This window comes from Nelumbo lutea, chromosome 4 (assembly GCF_056320005.1).
Source record: "Nelumbo lutea isolate HS-2025 chromosome 4, American lotus-T2T, whole genome shotgun sequence".
In the NCBI taxonomy this organism is placed as follows: Eukaryota; Viridiplantae; Streptophyta; class Magnoliopsida; order Proteales; family Nelumbonaceae; genus Nelumbo; species Nelumbo lutea.
The window spans coordinates 52186289-52199062 of NC_142687.1; the positions used below are offsets into that span (position 1 = coordinate 52186289).

General features: G+C 46.1%; 27 non-coding genes across 27 annotated transcripts; all 27 read right to left on the bottom strand.

The window, feature by feature from the left end:
• Positions 1-31: 31 nt before the first annotated feature.
• Positions 32-147, bottom strand: LOC148858489 (5S ribosomal RNA). Its single transcript, XR_016097772.1, has one exon. It is a non-coding gene; the product is annotated as a 5S ribosomal RNA (ribosomal RNA).
• Positions 148-506: 359 nt separating this feature from the next.
• On the bottom strand, positions 507-625 carry LOC148858490 (5S ribosomal RNA). Its single transcript, XR_016097876.1, has one exon. It is a non-coding gene; the product is annotated as a 5S ribosomal RNA (ribosomal RNA).
• Positions 626-984: 359 nt separating this feature from the next.
• On the bottom strand, positions 985-1103 carry LOC148858491 (5S ribosomal RNA). The gene has a single exon (XR_016097257.1). It is a non-coding gene; the product is annotated as a 5S ribosomal RNA (ribosomal RNA).
• Positions 1104-1463: 360 nt separating this feature from the next.
• Positions 1464-1582, bottom strand: LOC148858492 (5S ribosomal RNA). Its single transcript, XR_016097928.1, has one exon. It is a non-coding gene; the product is annotated as a 5S ribosomal RNA (ribosomal RNA).
• Positions 1583-1942: 360 nt separating this feature from the next.
• Positions 1943-2061, bottom strand: LOC148858493 (5S ribosomal RNA). The gene has a single exon (XR_016097820.1). It is a non-coding gene; the product is annotated as a 5S ribosomal RNA (ribosomal RNA).
• Positions 2062-2420: 359 nt separating this feature from the next.
• On the bottom strand, positions 2421-2539 carry LOC148858494 (5S ribosomal RNA). Its single transcript, XR_016097076.1, has one exon. It is a non-coding gene; the product is annotated as a 5S ribosomal RNA (ribosomal RNA).
• Positions 2540-2898: 359 nt separating this feature from the next.
• LOC148858495 (5S ribosomal RNA) lies at positions 2899-3017 on the bottom strand. Its single transcript, XR_016097358.1, has one exon. It is a non-coding gene; the product is annotated as a 5S ribosomal RNA (ribosomal RNA).
• A 359-nt stretch (positions 3018-3376) lies between these two features.
• On the bottom strand, positions 3377-3495 carry LOC148858496 (5S ribosomal RNA). The gene has a single exon (XR_016096070.1). It is a non-coding gene; the product is annotated as a 5S ribosomal RNA (ribosomal RNA).
• Positions 3496-3850: 355 nt separating this feature from the next.
• LOC148858497 (5S ribosomal RNA) lies at positions 3851-3969 on the bottom strand. The gene has a single exon (XR_016096496.1). It is a non-coding gene; the product is annotated as a 5S ribosomal RNA (ribosomal RNA).
• A 359-nt stretch (positions 3970-4328) lies between these two features.
• Positions 4329-4444, bottom strand: LOC148858498 (5S ribosomal RNA). The gene has a single exon (XR_016097220.1). It is a non-coding gene; the product is annotated as a 5S ribosomal RNA (ribosomal RNA).
• A 359-nt stretch (positions 4445-4803) lies between these two features.
• LOC148858499 (5S ribosomal RNA) lies at positions 4804-4919 on the bottom strand. The gene has a single exon (XR_016098188.1). It is a non-coding gene; the product is annotated as a 5S ribosomal RNA (ribosomal RNA).
• Positions 4920-5278: 359 nt separating this feature from the next.
• On the bottom strand, positions 5279-5397 carry LOC148858500 (5S ribosomal RNA). The gene has a single exon (XR_016097412.1). It is a non-coding gene; the product is annotated as a 5S ribosomal RNA (ribosomal RNA).
• Positions 5398-5756: 359 nt separating this feature from the next.
• Positions 5757-5875, bottom strand: LOC148858501 (5S ribosomal RNA). Its single transcript, XR_016096869.1, has one exon. It is a non-coding gene; the product is annotated as a 5S ribosomal RNA (ribosomal RNA).
• A 360-nt stretch (positions 5876-6235) lies between these two features.
• Positions 6236-6354, bottom strand: LOC148858502 (5S ribosomal RNA). Its single transcript, XR_016096637.1, has one exon. It is a non-coding gene; the product is annotated as a 5S ribosomal RNA (ribosomal RNA).
• A 360-nt stretch (positions 6355-6714) lies between these two features.
• Positions 6715-6833, bottom strand: LOC148858503 (5S ribosomal RNA). The gene has a single exon (XR_016097821.1). It is a non-coding gene; the product is annotated as a 5S ribosomal RNA (ribosomal RNA).
• A 359-nt stretch (positions 6834-7192) lies between these two features.
• LOC148858504 (5S ribosomal RNA) lies at positions 7193-7311 on the bottom strand. Its single transcript, XR_016096076.1, has one exon. It is a non-coding gene; the product is annotated as a 5S ribosomal RNA (ribosomal RNA).
• Positions 7312-7670: 359 nt separating this feature from the next.
• Positions 7671-7789, bottom strand: LOC148858505 (5S ribosomal RNA). The gene has a single exon (XR_016095973.1). It is a non-coding gene; the product is annotated as a 5S ribosomal RNA (ribosomal RNA).
• A 355-nt stretch (positions 7790-8144) lies between these two features.
• Positions 8145-8263, bottom strand: LOC148858506 (5S ribosomal RNA). Its single transcript, XR_016097748.1, has one exon. It is a non-coding gene; the product is annotated as a 5S ribosomal RNA (ribosomal RNA).
• A 355-nt stretch (positions 8264-8618) lies between these two features.
• On the bottom strand, positions 8619-8737 carry LOC148858507 (5S ribosomal RNA). Its single transcript, XR_016096497.1, has one exon. It is a non-coding gene; the product is annotated as a 5S ribosomal RNA (ribosomal RNA).
• Positions 8738-9096: 359 nt separating this feature from the next.
• LOC148858508 (5S ribosomal RNA) lies at positions 9097-9212 on the bottom strand. The gene has a single exon (XR_016097773.1). It is a non-coding gene; the product is annotated as a 5S ribosomal RNA (ribosomal RNA).
• Positions 9213-9571: 359 nt separating this feature from the next.
• Positions 9572-9690, bottom strand: LOC148858509 (5S ribosomal RNA). The gene has a single exon (XR_016097877.1). It is a non-coding gene; the product is annotated as a 5S ribosomal RNA (ribosomal RNA).
• Positions 9691-10049: 359 nt separating this feature from the next.
• On the bottom strand, positions 10050-10168 carry LOC148858510 (5S ribosomal RNA). Its single transcript, XR_016097258.1, has one exon. It is a non-coding gene; the product is annotated as a 5S ribosomal RNA (ribosomal RNA).
• Positions 10169-10528: 360 nt separating this feature from the next.
• Positions 10529-10647, bottom strand: LOC148858511 (5S ribosomal RNA). Its single transcript, XR_016097045.1, has one exon. It is a non-coding gene; the product is annotated as a 5S ribosomal RNA (ribosomal RNA).
• A 360-nt stretch (positions 10648-11007) lies between these two features.
• Positions 11008-11126, bottom strand: LOC148858512 (5S ribosomal RNA). Its single transcript, XR_016097822.1, has one exon. It is a non-coding gene; the product is annotated as a 5S ribosomal RNA (ribosomal RNA).
• Positions 11127-11485: 359 nt separating this feature from the next.
• LOC148858513 (5S ribosomal RNA) lies at positions 11486-11604 on the bottom strand. Its single transcript, XR_016097077.1, has one exon. It is a non-coding gene; the product is annotated as a 5S ribosomal RNA (ribosomal RNA).
• Positions 11605-11963: 359 nt separating this feature from the next.
• Positions 11964-12082, bottom strand: LOC148858514 (5S ribosomal RNA). The gene has a single exon (XR_016096077.1). It is a non-coding gene; the product is annotated as a 5S ribosomal RNA (ribosomal RNA).
• Positions 12083-12441: 359 nt separating this feature from the next.
• LOC148858515 (5S ribosomal RNA) lies at positions 12442-12560 on the bottom strand. Its single transcript, XR_016095974.1, has one exon. It is a non-coding gene; the product is annotated as a 5S ribosomal RNA (ribosomal RNA).
• Between the last annotated feature and the right edge of the window lie 214 nt (positions 12561-12774).

Below are 12774 nucleotides of genomic sequence, written 5' to 3' on the forward strand. Positions count from 1 at the left end.
AGTATATCAAAAATAAAATATTAATAAAATTGGTGTGCAACACGAGGACTTCCCAGGTCACCCATCCTAGTACTACTCTCGCCCAAGCACGCTTAACTTCGGAGTTCTGATGGGATCCGGTGCATTAGTGCTGGTATGATCGCACCCGTTTGCTTCTTGTTCGCTTTAATCTTTATGCAATCACTATCTTGCTCCCCTCCATTAATTCTTTTAGACTTGAAAAAACGGTGTATGCAACTTTCCTCCCTTGGTAACCGTGCACAAGCTCCCAGGTGAGCGGAGTTAGTCCTTTCTAGATCTGTCGCTGCCCCGGATAAATGTAGTAATATCGCGGGGCCCACAATGCACGACGAATGCCAAAAGAAAGGTTTTGCACCGTTCCCATTCAGTAATGACGGTCGTGCCGCAAATGGTCCGAGTATCCGGCACGTTGTTTCCAGTTGTCTCGCCGAAACGACATATGGAATTTGCAAATAGTATATCAAAAATAAAATATTAATAAAATTGAGTTGCAACACGAGGACTTCCCAGGAAGTCACCCATCCTAGAACTACTCTCGCCCAAGCACGCTTAACTTCGGAGTTCTGATGGGATCCGGTGCATTAGTGCTGGTATGATCGCACCCGTTTTCTTCTTGTTCGCTTTAATCTTTATGCACACACTATCTTGCTCCCCTCCATTAATTCTTTCAGACTTGAAAAAACGGTGTATGCAACTTTCCTCCCTTGGTAACCGTGCACAAGCTCCCAAGTGAGCGGAGTTATTCCTTTCTAGATCTGCCGCATCCCCGGATAAATGTAGTAATATCGCGGGGCCCACAATGCACGACGAATGCCAAAAGCCCGGTTTTGCACCGTTCCCATTCAGTAATGACGGTCGTTCCGCAAATGGTCCGAGTATCCGGCACGTTGTTTCCAGTTGTCTCGCCGAAACGACATATGGAATTTGCAAATAGTATATCAAAAATAAAATATTAATAAAATTGGGGTGCAACACGAGGACTTCCCAGGAGGTCACCCATCCTAATACTACTCTCGCCCAAGCACGCTTAACTTCGGAGTTCTGATGGGATCCGGTGCATTAGTGCTGGTATGATCGAACCCGTTTGCATCTTGTTCGCAGGAATCTTTATGCACTCACTATCTTGCTCCCCTCCATTAATTCTTTCAGACTTGAAAAAACGGTGTATGCAACTTTCCTCCCTTGGTAACCGTGCACAAGCTCCCATGTGAGCGGAGTTATTCCTTTTCTATATCTGCCGCATCCTCGGATAAATGTAGTAATATCAAGGGGCCCACAATGCACGACGAATGCCTACAGCCCAGTTTTGCACCGTTCCCATTCAGTAATGACGGTCGTGCCGCAAATGGTCCGAGTATCCGGCACGTTGTTTCCAGTTGTCTCGCCGAAACGACATATAGAATTTGCAAATAGTATATCAAAAATAAAATATTAATAAAATTGGGGTGCAACACGAGGACTTCCCAGGAGGTCACCCATCCTAGTACTACTCTCGCCCAAGCACACTTAACTTCGGAGTTCTGATTGGATCCGGTGCATTAGTGCTGGTATGATCGCATCTGTTTGCTTCTTGTTCGCTTTAATCTTTATGCACTCACTATCTTGCTCCCCTCCATTAATTCTTTCAGACTTGAAAAAATGGTTTATGCAACTTTCCTCCCTTGGTAACCGTGCACAAGCTCCCAGGTGAGCGAAGTTATTCCTTTTCTATATCTGCCGCATCCTCGGATAAATGTAGTAATATCACGGGCCCCACAATGCACGACGAATGCCAAAAGCCCAGTTTTGCACCGTTCCCATTCAGTAATGACGGTCGTGCCGCAAATGGTCCGAGTATCCGGCACGTTGTTTCCAATTGTCTCGCCGAAACGACATTTAGAATTTGCAAATAGTATATCAAAAATAAAATATTAATAAAATTGGTGTGCAACACGAGGACTTCCCAGGAGGTCACCCATCCTAATACTACTCTCGCCCAAGCACGCTTAACTTCGGAGTTCTGATGGGATCCGGTGCATTAGTGCTGGTATGATCGAACCCGTTTGCATCTTGTTCGCAGGAATCTTTATGCACTCACTATCTTGCTCCCCTCCATTAATTCTTTCAGACTTGAAAAAACGGTGTATGCAACTTTCCTCCCTTGGTAACCGTGCACAAGCTCCCTGGTGAGCGGAGTTATTCCTTTCTAGATCTGCCGCATCCCCGGATAAATGCAGTAATATCGCGGGGCCCACAATACACGACGAATGCCAAAAGCCCGGTTTTGCACCGTTCCCATTCAGTAATGACGGTCGTTCCGCAAATGGTCCGAGTATCCGGCACGTTGTTTCTAGTTGTCTCGCCGAAACGACATATGGAATTTGCAAATAGTATATCAAAAATAAAATATTAATAAAATTGGGGTGCAACACGAGGACTTCGCAGGAGGTCACCCATCCTAATACTACTCTCACCCAAGCACGCTTAACTTCGGAGTTCTGATGGGATCCGGTGCATTAGTGCTGGTATGATCGCACCCGTTTGCGTCTTGTTCGCAGAAATCTTTATGCACTCACTGTCTTGCTCCCCTCCATTAATCCTTTCAGATTTGAAAAAATGGTGTATGCAAATTTCCTCCCTTGGTAACCGTGCACAAGTTCCCAGGTGAGCGGAGTTATTCCTTTCTAGATCTGCCGCATCCCCGGATAAATGTAGTAATATCGTGGGGCCCATAATGCACGACGAATACCCAAAGCCCGGTTTTGCACTGTTCCCATTCAGTAATGACAGTCGTTCCGCAAATGGTCCGAGTATCCGGCACGTTGTTTCCTATTGTCTCGCCGAAACGACATATGGAATTTGCAAATAGTATATCAAAAATAAAATATTAATAAAATTGGGGTGCAACACGAGGACTTCCCAGGAGGTCACCCATCCTAATACTACCCTCGCCCAAGCACGCTTAACTTCGGAGTTTTGATGGGATCCGGTGCATTAGTGCTAGTATGATCGCACCCGTTTGCTTCTTGTTCGCTTTAATCTTTATGCACTCATTATCTTGCTCCCCTCCGATAATTCTTTCAGACTTGAAAAAACGGTGTATACAATTTTCCTCCCTTGGTTACCGTGCACAAGCTCCCAGGTGAGTGGAGTTATTCCTTTTTAGATCTGCCGCATCCCCGGATAAATGTAGTAATATCGTGGGGCCCACAATGCACGACGAATGCCAAAAGCCCGGTTTTGCACCGTTCCCATTCAGTAATGACAGTCGTTCCGCAAATGGTCCGAGTATCCGGCACGTTATTTCCTGTTGTCTCGCCGAAACGACATATGGAATTTGCCAATAGTAAATCAAAAATAAAATATTAATAAAATTGGGGTGCAACACGAGGACTTCCCAGGAGGTCACCCATCCTAGTACTACTCTCGCCCAAGCACGCTTAACTTCGGAGTTCTGATGGGATCCGGTGCATTAGTGCTGGTATGATCGCACCCGTTTGCGTCTTGTTCGCAGAAATGTTTATGCACTCAATGTCTTGCTCCCCTCCATTAATCCTTTCAGATTTGAAAAAACGGTGTATGCAACTTTCCTCCTTGGTAACCGTGCACAAGCTCCCAGGTGAGCGGAGTTATTCCTTTCTTGATCTGCCGCATCCCCGGATAAATGTAATATCGCGGGGCCCACAATGCACGACGAATGCCAAAAGCCCGGTTTTGCACTGTTCCCATTCAGTAATGACGGTCGTTCCGCAAATGGTCCGAGTATCCGGCACGTTGTTTCCTGTTTTCTCGCCGAAACGACATATGGAATTTGCAAATAGTATATCAAAAATAAAATATTAATAAAATTGGGGTGCAACACGAGGACTTCCAAGGAGGTCACCCATCCTAGTACTACTCTCGCCCAAGCACACTTAACTTCGGAGTTCTGATGGGATCCGGTGCATTAGTGCTGGTATGATCGCACCCGTTTGCATCTTGTTCGCAGAAATCTTTATGCACTCACTGTCTTGCTCCCCTCCATTAATCCTTTCAGATTTGAAAAAACGGTGTATGCAACTTTCCTCCCTTGGTAACCGTGCACAAGCTCCTAGGTGAGCGGAGTTATTCCTTTGTAGATCTGCCGCATCCCCGGATAAATGTTGTAATATCATGGGGCCCACAATGCACGACGAATGCCAAACGCCCGGTTTTGCACCGTTCCCATTCAGTAATGACGGTCGTTCCCCAAATGGTCCGAGTATCCGGCACGTTGTTTCCTGTTGTCTCGCCGAAACGACATATGGAATTTGCATATAGTATATCAAAAATAAAATATTAATAAAATTGGGGTGCAACACGAGGACTTCCCAGGTCACCCATCCTAGTACTACTCTCGCCCAAGCACGCTTAACTTCGGAGTTCTGATGGGATCCGGTGCATTAGTGCTGGTATGATCGCACCCGTTTGCTTCTTGTTCGCTTTAATCTTTATGCAATCACTATCTTGCTCCCCTCCATTAATTCTTTTAGACTTGAAAAAACGGTGTATGCAACTTTCCTCCCTTGGTAACCGTGCACAAGCTCCCAGGTGAGCGGAGTTAGTCCTTTCTAGATCTGTCGCTGCCCCGGATAAATGTAGTAATATCGCGGGGCCCACAATGCACGACGAATGCCAAAAGAAAGGTTTTGCACCGTTCCCATTCAGTAATGACGGTCGTGCCGCAAATGGTACGAGTATCCGGCACATTGTTTCCAGTTGTCTCGCCGAAACGACATATGGAATTTGCAAATAGTATATCAAAAATAAAATATTAATAAAATTGGGGTGCAACACGAGGACTTCCCAGGTCACCCATCCTAGTACTACTCTCGCCCAAGCACGCTTAACTTCGGAGTTCTGAAGGGATCCGGTGCATTAGTGCTGGTATGATCGCACCAGTTTTCTTCTTGTTCGCTTTAATCTTTATGCACTCACTATCTTGCTCCCCTCCATTAATTCTTTCAGACTTGAAAAAACGGTGTATGCAACTTTCCTCCCTTGGTAACCGTGCACAAGCTCCCAGGTGAGCGGAGTTATTCCTTTCTTGATCTGCCGCATCCCCGGATAAATGTAGTAATATCGCGGGGCCCACAATGCACGACGAATGCCAAAAGCCCGGTTTTGCACCGTTCCCATTCAGTAATGACGGTCGTTCCGCAAATGGTCCGAGTATCCGGCACGTTGTTTCCAGTTGTCTCGCCGAAACGACATATGGAATTTTTAAATAGTATATCAAAAATAAAATATTAATAAAATTGGGGTGCAACACGAGGACTTCCCAGGAGGTCACCCATCCTAGTAGTACTCTCGCCCAAGCACGCTTAACTTCGGAGTTCTGATGGGATCCGGTGCATTAGTGCTGCTATGATCGCACCCGTTTGCTTCTTGTTCGCTTTAATCTTTATGCACTCATTATCTTGCTCCCCTCCGTTAATTCTTTCAGACTTGAAAAAACGGTGTATGCAACTTTCCTCCCTTGGTAACCGTGCACAAGCTCCCAGGTGAGCGGAGTTATTCCTTTCTAGATCTGCCGCATCCCCGGATAAATGTAGTAATATCGCGGGGCCCACAATGCACGACGAATGCCAAAAGCCCGGTTTTGCACCGTTCTCATTCAGTAATGACGGTCGTTCCGCAAATGGTCCGAGTATCCGGCACGTTGTTTCCTGTTGTCTCGCCGAAACGACATATGGAATTTGCAAATAGTATATCAAAAATAAAATATTAATAAAATTGGGGTGCAACACGAGGACTTCCCTGGAGGTCACCCATCCTAGTACTACTCTCGCCCAAGCACGCTTAACTTCGGAGTTCTGATGGGATCCGGTGCATTAGTGCTGTTATGATCGCACCCGTTTGCTTCTTGTTCGCTTTAATCTTTATGCACTCACTATCTTGCTCCCCTCCATTTATTCTTTCAGACTTGAAAAAACGGTTTATGCAACTTTCCTCCCTTGGTAACCGTGCACAAGCTCCCAGGTGAGCGGAGTTATTCCTTTTCTATATCTGCCGCATCCTCGGATAAATGTAGTAATATCACGGGGCCCACAATGCACGACGAATGCCTACAGCCCAGTTTTGCACCGTTCCCATTCAGTAATGACGGTCGTGCCGCAAATGGTCCGAGTATCCGGCACGTTGTTTCCAGTTGTCTCGCCGAAACGACATATAGAATTTGCAAATAGTATATAAAAAATAAAATATTAATAAAATTGGGGTGCAACACGAGGACTTCCCAGGAAGTCACCCATCCTAGTACTACTCTCGCCCAAGCACGCTTAACTTCGGAGTTCTGATGGGATCCGGTGCATTAGTGCTGGTATGATCGCATCCGTTTGCTTCTTGTTCGCTTTAATCTTTATGCACTCACTATCTTGCTCCCCTCCATAAATTCTTTCAGACTTGAAAAAACGGTTTATGCAACTTTCCTCCCTTGGTAACCGTGCACAAGCTCCCAGGTGAGCGGAGTTATTCCTTTTCTATATCTGCCGCATCCTCGGATAAATGTAGTAATATCACGGGCCCCACAATGCACGACGAATGCCTAAAGCCCAGTTTTGCACCGTTCCCATTCAGTAATGACGGTCGTGCCGCAAATGGTCCGAGTATCCGGCACGTTGTTTCCAGTTGTCTCGCCGAAACGACATTTAGAATTTGCAAATAGTATATCAAAAATAAAATATTAATAAAATTGGTGTGCAACACGAGGACTTCCCAGGAGGTCACCCATCCTAATACTACTCTCGCCCAAGCACGCTTAACTTCGGAGTTCTGATGGGATCCGGTGCATTAGTGCTGGTATGATCGAACCCGTTTGCATCTTGTTCGCAGGAATCTTTATGCACTCACTATCTTGCTCCCCTCCATTAATTCTTTCAGACTTGAAAAAACGGTGTATGCAACTTTCCTCCCTTGGTAACCGTGCACAAGCTCCCAGGTGAGCGGAGTTATTCCTTTCTAGATCTGCCGCATCCCCGGATAAATGCAGTAATATCGCGGGGCCCACAATGCAGGACGAATGCCAAAAGCCCGGTTTTGCACCGTTCCCATTCGTTAATGACGGTCGTGCCGCAAATGGTCCGAATATCCGGCTCGTTGTTTCCAGATGTCTCGCCGAAATGACATATGGAATTTGCAAATAGTATATCAAAAATAAAATATTAATAAAATTGGGGTGCAACACGAGGACTTCCCAGGAGGTCACCCATCCTAGTACTACTCTCGCCCAAGCACGCTTAACTTCGAAGTTCTGATGGGATCCGGTGCATTAGTGCTGGTATGATCGCACCCGTTTGCTTCTTGTTCGCTTTAATCTTTATGCACTCACTATCTTGCTCCCCTCCATTAATTCTTTCAGACTTGAAAAAACGGTTTATGCAACTTTCCTCCCTTGGTAGCCGTGCACAAGCTCCCAGGTGAGCGGAGTTATTCCTTTCTAGATCTGCCGCATCCTCGGATAAATGTAGTAATATCACGGGGCCCACAACGCACGACGAATGCCAAAAGCCCAGTTTTGCACCGTTCCCATTCAGTAATGACGGTCGTGCCGCAAATGGTCCGAGTATCCGGCACGTTGTTTCCAGTTGTCTCGCCGAAACGACAGATGGAATTTGCAAATAGTATATCAAAAATAATATATTAATAAAATTGGGGTGCAACACGAGGACTTCCCAGGAGGTCACCCATCCTAATACTACTCTCGCCCAGGCACGCTTAACTTCGGAGTTCTGATGGGATCCGGTGCATTAGTGCTGGTATGATCGCACCCGTTTGTGTCTTGTTCCAAGAAATCTTTATGCACTCAATGTCTTGCTCCCCTCCATTAATCCTTTCAGATTTGAAAAAACGGTGTATGCAAATTTCCTCCTTGGTAACCGTGCACAAGCTCCAAGCTGAGCGGAGTTATTCCTTAGAAGATCTGCCGCATCCCCGGATAAATTTAATTTCGCGGGGCCCACAATGCACAACGAATGCCAAAAGCCCGGTTTTGCACCGTTCCCATTCAGTAATGACGGTCGTTCCGCAAATGGTCCGAGTATCCGGCACGTTGTTTCCTGTTTTCTCGACGAAACGACATATGGAATTTGCAAATAGTATATCAAAAATAAAATATTAATAAAATTGGGGTGCAACACGAGGACTTCCAAGGATGTCACCCATCCTAGTACTACTCTCGCCCAAGCACACTTAACTTCGGAGTTCTGATGGGATCCGGTGCATTAGTGCTGGTATGATCGCACCCGTTTGCGTCTTGTTCGCAGAAATGTTTATGCACTCAATGTCTTGCTCCCCTCCATTAATCCTTTCAGATTTGAAAAAACGGTGTATGCAAATTTCCTCCTTGGTAACCGTGCACAAGCTCCCAGGTGAGCGGAGTTATTCCTTAGAAGATCTGCCGCATCCCCGGATAAATGTAATATCGCGGGGCCCACAATGCACGACGAATGCCAAAAGCCCGGTTTTGCACCGTTCCCATTCAGTAATGACGGTCGTTCCGCAAATGGTCCGAGTATCCGGCACGTTGTTTCCTGTTTTCTCGCCGAAACGACATATGGAATTTGCAAATAGTATATCAAAAATAAAATATTAATAAAATTGGGGTGCAACACGAGGACTTCCAAGGAGGTCACCCATCCTAGTACTACTCTCGCCCAAGCACACTTAACTTCGGAGTTCTGATGGGATCCGGTGCATTAGTGCTGGTATGATCGCACCCGTTTGCATCTTGTTCGCAGAAATCTTTATGCACTCACTGTCTTGCTCCCCTCCATTAATCCTTTCAGATTTGAAAAAACGGTGTATGCAACTTTCCTCCCTTGGTAACCGTGCACAAGCTCCTAGGTGAGCGGAGTTATTCCTTTGTAGATCTGCCGCATCCCCGGATAAATGTTGTAATATCATGGGGCCCACAATGCACGACGAATGCCAAACGCCCGGTTTTGCACCGTTCCCATTCAGTAATGACGGTCGTTCCCCAAATGGTCCGAGTATCCGGCACGTTGTTTCCTGTTGTCTCGCCGAAACGACATATGGAATTTGGATATAGTATATCAAAAATAAAATATTAATAAAATTGGTGTGCAACACGAGGACTTCCCAGGTCACCCATCCTAGTACTACTCTCGCCCAAGCACGCTTAACTTCGGAGTTCTGATGGGATCCGGTGCATTAGTGCTGGTATGATCGCACCCGTTTGCTTCTTGTTCGCTTTAATCTTTATGCAATCACTATCTTGCTCCCCTCCATTAATTCTTTTAGACTTGAAAAAACGGTGTATGCAACTTTCCTCCCTTGGTAACCGTGCACAAGCTCCCAGGTGAGCGGAGTTAGTCCTTTCTAGATCTGTCGCTGCCCCGGATAAATGTAGTAATATCGCGGGGCCCACAATGCACGACGAATGCCAAAAGAAAGGTTTTGCACCGTTCCCATTCAGTAATGACGGTCGTGCCGCAAATGGTCCGAGTATCCGGCACGTTGTTTCCAGTTGTCTCGCCGAAACGACATATGGAATTTGCAAATAGTATATCAAAAATAAAATATTAATAAAATTGAGTTGCAACACGAGGACTTCCCAGGAAGTCACCCATCCTAGAACTACTCTCGCCCAAGCACGCTTAACTTCGGAGTTCTGATGGGATCCGGTGCATTAGTGCTGGTATGATCGCACCCGTTTTCTTCTTGTTCGCTTTAATCTTTATGCACTCACTATCTTGCTCCCCTCCATTAATTCTTTCAGACTTGAAAAAACGGTGTATGCAACTTTCCTCCCTTGGTAACCGTGCACAAGCTCCCAGGTGAGCGGAGTTATTCCTTTCTAGATCTGCCGCATCCCCGGATAAATGTAGTAATATCGCGGGGCCCACAATGCACGACGAATGCCAAAAGCCCGGTTTTGCACCGTTCCCATTCAGTAATGACGGTCGTTCCGCAAATGGTCCGAGTATCCGGCACGTTGTTTCCAGTTGTCTCGCCGAAACGACATATGGAATTTGCAAATAGTATATCAAAAATAAAATATTAATAAAATTGGGGTGCAACACGAGGACTTCCCAGGAGGTCACCCATCCTAATACTACTCTCGCCCAAGCACGCTTAACTTCGGAGTTCTGATGGGATCCGGTGCATTAGTGCTGGTATGATCGAACCCGTTTGCATCTTGTTCGCAGGAATCTTTATGCACTCACTATCTTGCTCCCCTCCATTAATTCTTTCAGACTTGAAAAAACGGTGTATGCAACTTTCCTCCCTTGGTACCCGTGCACAAGCTCCCATGTGAGCGGAGTTATTCCTTTTCTATATCTGCCGCATCCTCGGATAAATGTAGTAATATCACGGGGCCCACAATGCACGACGAATGCCTACAGCCCAGTTTTGCACCGTTCCCATTCAGTAATGACGGTCGTGCCGCAAATGGTCCGAGTATCCGGCACGTTGTTTCCAGTTGTCTCGCCGAAACGACATATAGAATTTGCAAATAGTATATCAAAAATAAAATATTAATAAAATTGGGGTGCAACACGAGGACTTCCCAGGAGGTCACCCATCCTAGTACTACTCTCGCCCAAGCACACTTAACTTCGGAGTTCTGATGGGATCCGGTGCATTAGTGCTGGTATGATCGCATCTGTTTGCTTCTTGTTCGCTTTAATCTTTATGCACTCACTATCTTGCTCCCCTCCATTAATTCTTTCAGACTTGAAAAAACGGTTTATGCAACTTTCCTCCCTTGGTAACCGTGCACAAGCTCCCAGGTGAGCGAAGTTATTCCTTTTCTATATCTGCCGCATCCTCGGATAAATGTAGTAATATCACGGGCCCCACAATGCACGACGAATGCCAAAAGCCCAGTTTTGCACCGTTCCCATTCAGTAATGACGGTCGTGCCGCAAATGGTCCGAGTATCCGGCACGTTGTTTCCAATTGTCTCGCCGAAACGACATTTAGAATTTGCAAATAGTATATCAAAAATAAAATATTAATAAAATTGGTGTGCAACACGAGGACTTCCCAGGAGGTCACCCATCCTAATACTACTCTCGCCCAAGCACGCTTAACTTCGGAGTTCTGATGGGATCCGGTGCATTAGTGCTGGTATGATCGAACCCGTTTGCATCTTGTTCGCAGGAATCTTTATGCACTCACTATCTTGCTCCCCTCCATTAATTCTTTCAGACTTGAAAAAACGGTGTATGCAACTTTCCTCCCTTGGTAACCGTGCACAAGCTCCCTGGTGAGCGGAGTTATTCCTTTCTAGATCTGCCGCATCCCCGGATAAATGCAGTAATATCGCGGGGCCCACAATACACGACGAATGCCAAAAGCCCGGTTTTGCACCGTTCCCATTCAGTAATGACGGTCGTTCCGCAAATGGTCCGAGTATCCGGCACGTTGTTTCTAGTTGTCTCGCCGAAACGACATATGGAATTTGCAAATAGTATATCAAAAATAAAATATTAATAAAATTGGGGTGCAACACGAGGACTTCGCAGGAGGTCACCCATCCTAATACTACTCTCACCCAAGCACGCTTAACTTCGGAGTTCTGATGGGATCCGGTGCATTAGTGCTGGTATGATCGCACCCGTTTGCGTCTTGTTCGCAGAAATCTTTATGCACTCACTGTCTTGCTCCCCTCCATTAATCCTTTCAGATTTGAAAAAATGGTGTATGCAAATTTCCTCCCTTGGTAACCGTGCACAAGTTCCCAGGTGAGCGGAGTTATTCCTTTCTAGATCTGCCGCATCCCCGGATAAATGTAGTAATATCGTGGGGCCCACAATGCACGACGAATACCCAAAGCCCGGTTTTGCACTGTTCCCATTCAGTAATGACAGTCGTTCCGCAAATGGTCCGAGTATCCGGCACGTTGTTTCCTATTGTCTCGCCGAAACGACATATGGAATTTGCAAATAGTATATCAAAAATAAAATATTAATAAAATTGGGGTGCAACACGAGGACTTCCCAGGAGGTCACCCATCCTAGTACTACTCTCGCCCAAGCACGCTTAACTTCGAAGTTCTGATGGGATCCGGTGCATTAGTGCTGGTATGATCGCACCCGTTTGCTTCTTGTTCGCTTTAATCTTTATGCACTCACTATCTTGCTCCCCTCCATTAATTCTTTCAGACTTGAAAAAACGGTTTATGCAACTTTCCTCCCTTGGTAACCGTGCACAAGCTCCCAGGTGAGCGGAGTTATTCCTTTCTAGATCTGCCGCATCCTCGGATAAATGTAGTAATATCACGGGGCCCACAACGCACGACGAATGCCAAAAGCCCAGTTTTGCACCGTTCCCATTCAGTAATGACGGTCGTGCCGCAAATGGTCTGAGTATCCGGCACGTTGTTTCCAGTTGTCTCGCCGAAACGACAGATGGAATTTGCAAATAGTATATCAAAAATAATATATTAATAAAATTGGGGTGCAACACGAGGACTTCCCAGGAGGTCACCCATCCTAATACTACTCTCGCCCAGGCACGCTTAACTTCGGAGTTCTGATGGGATCCGGTGCATTAGTGCTGGTATGATCGCACCCGTTTGCGTCTTGTTCGAAGAAATCTTTATGCACTCAATGTCTTGCTCCCCTCCATTAATCCTTTCAGATTTGAAAAAACGGTGTATGCAAATTTCCTCCTTGGTAACCGTGCACAAGCTCCAAGCTGAGCGGAGTTATTCCTTAGATGATCTGCCGCATCCCCGGATAAATTTAATTTCGCGGGGCCCACAATGCACGACGATTGCCAAAAGCC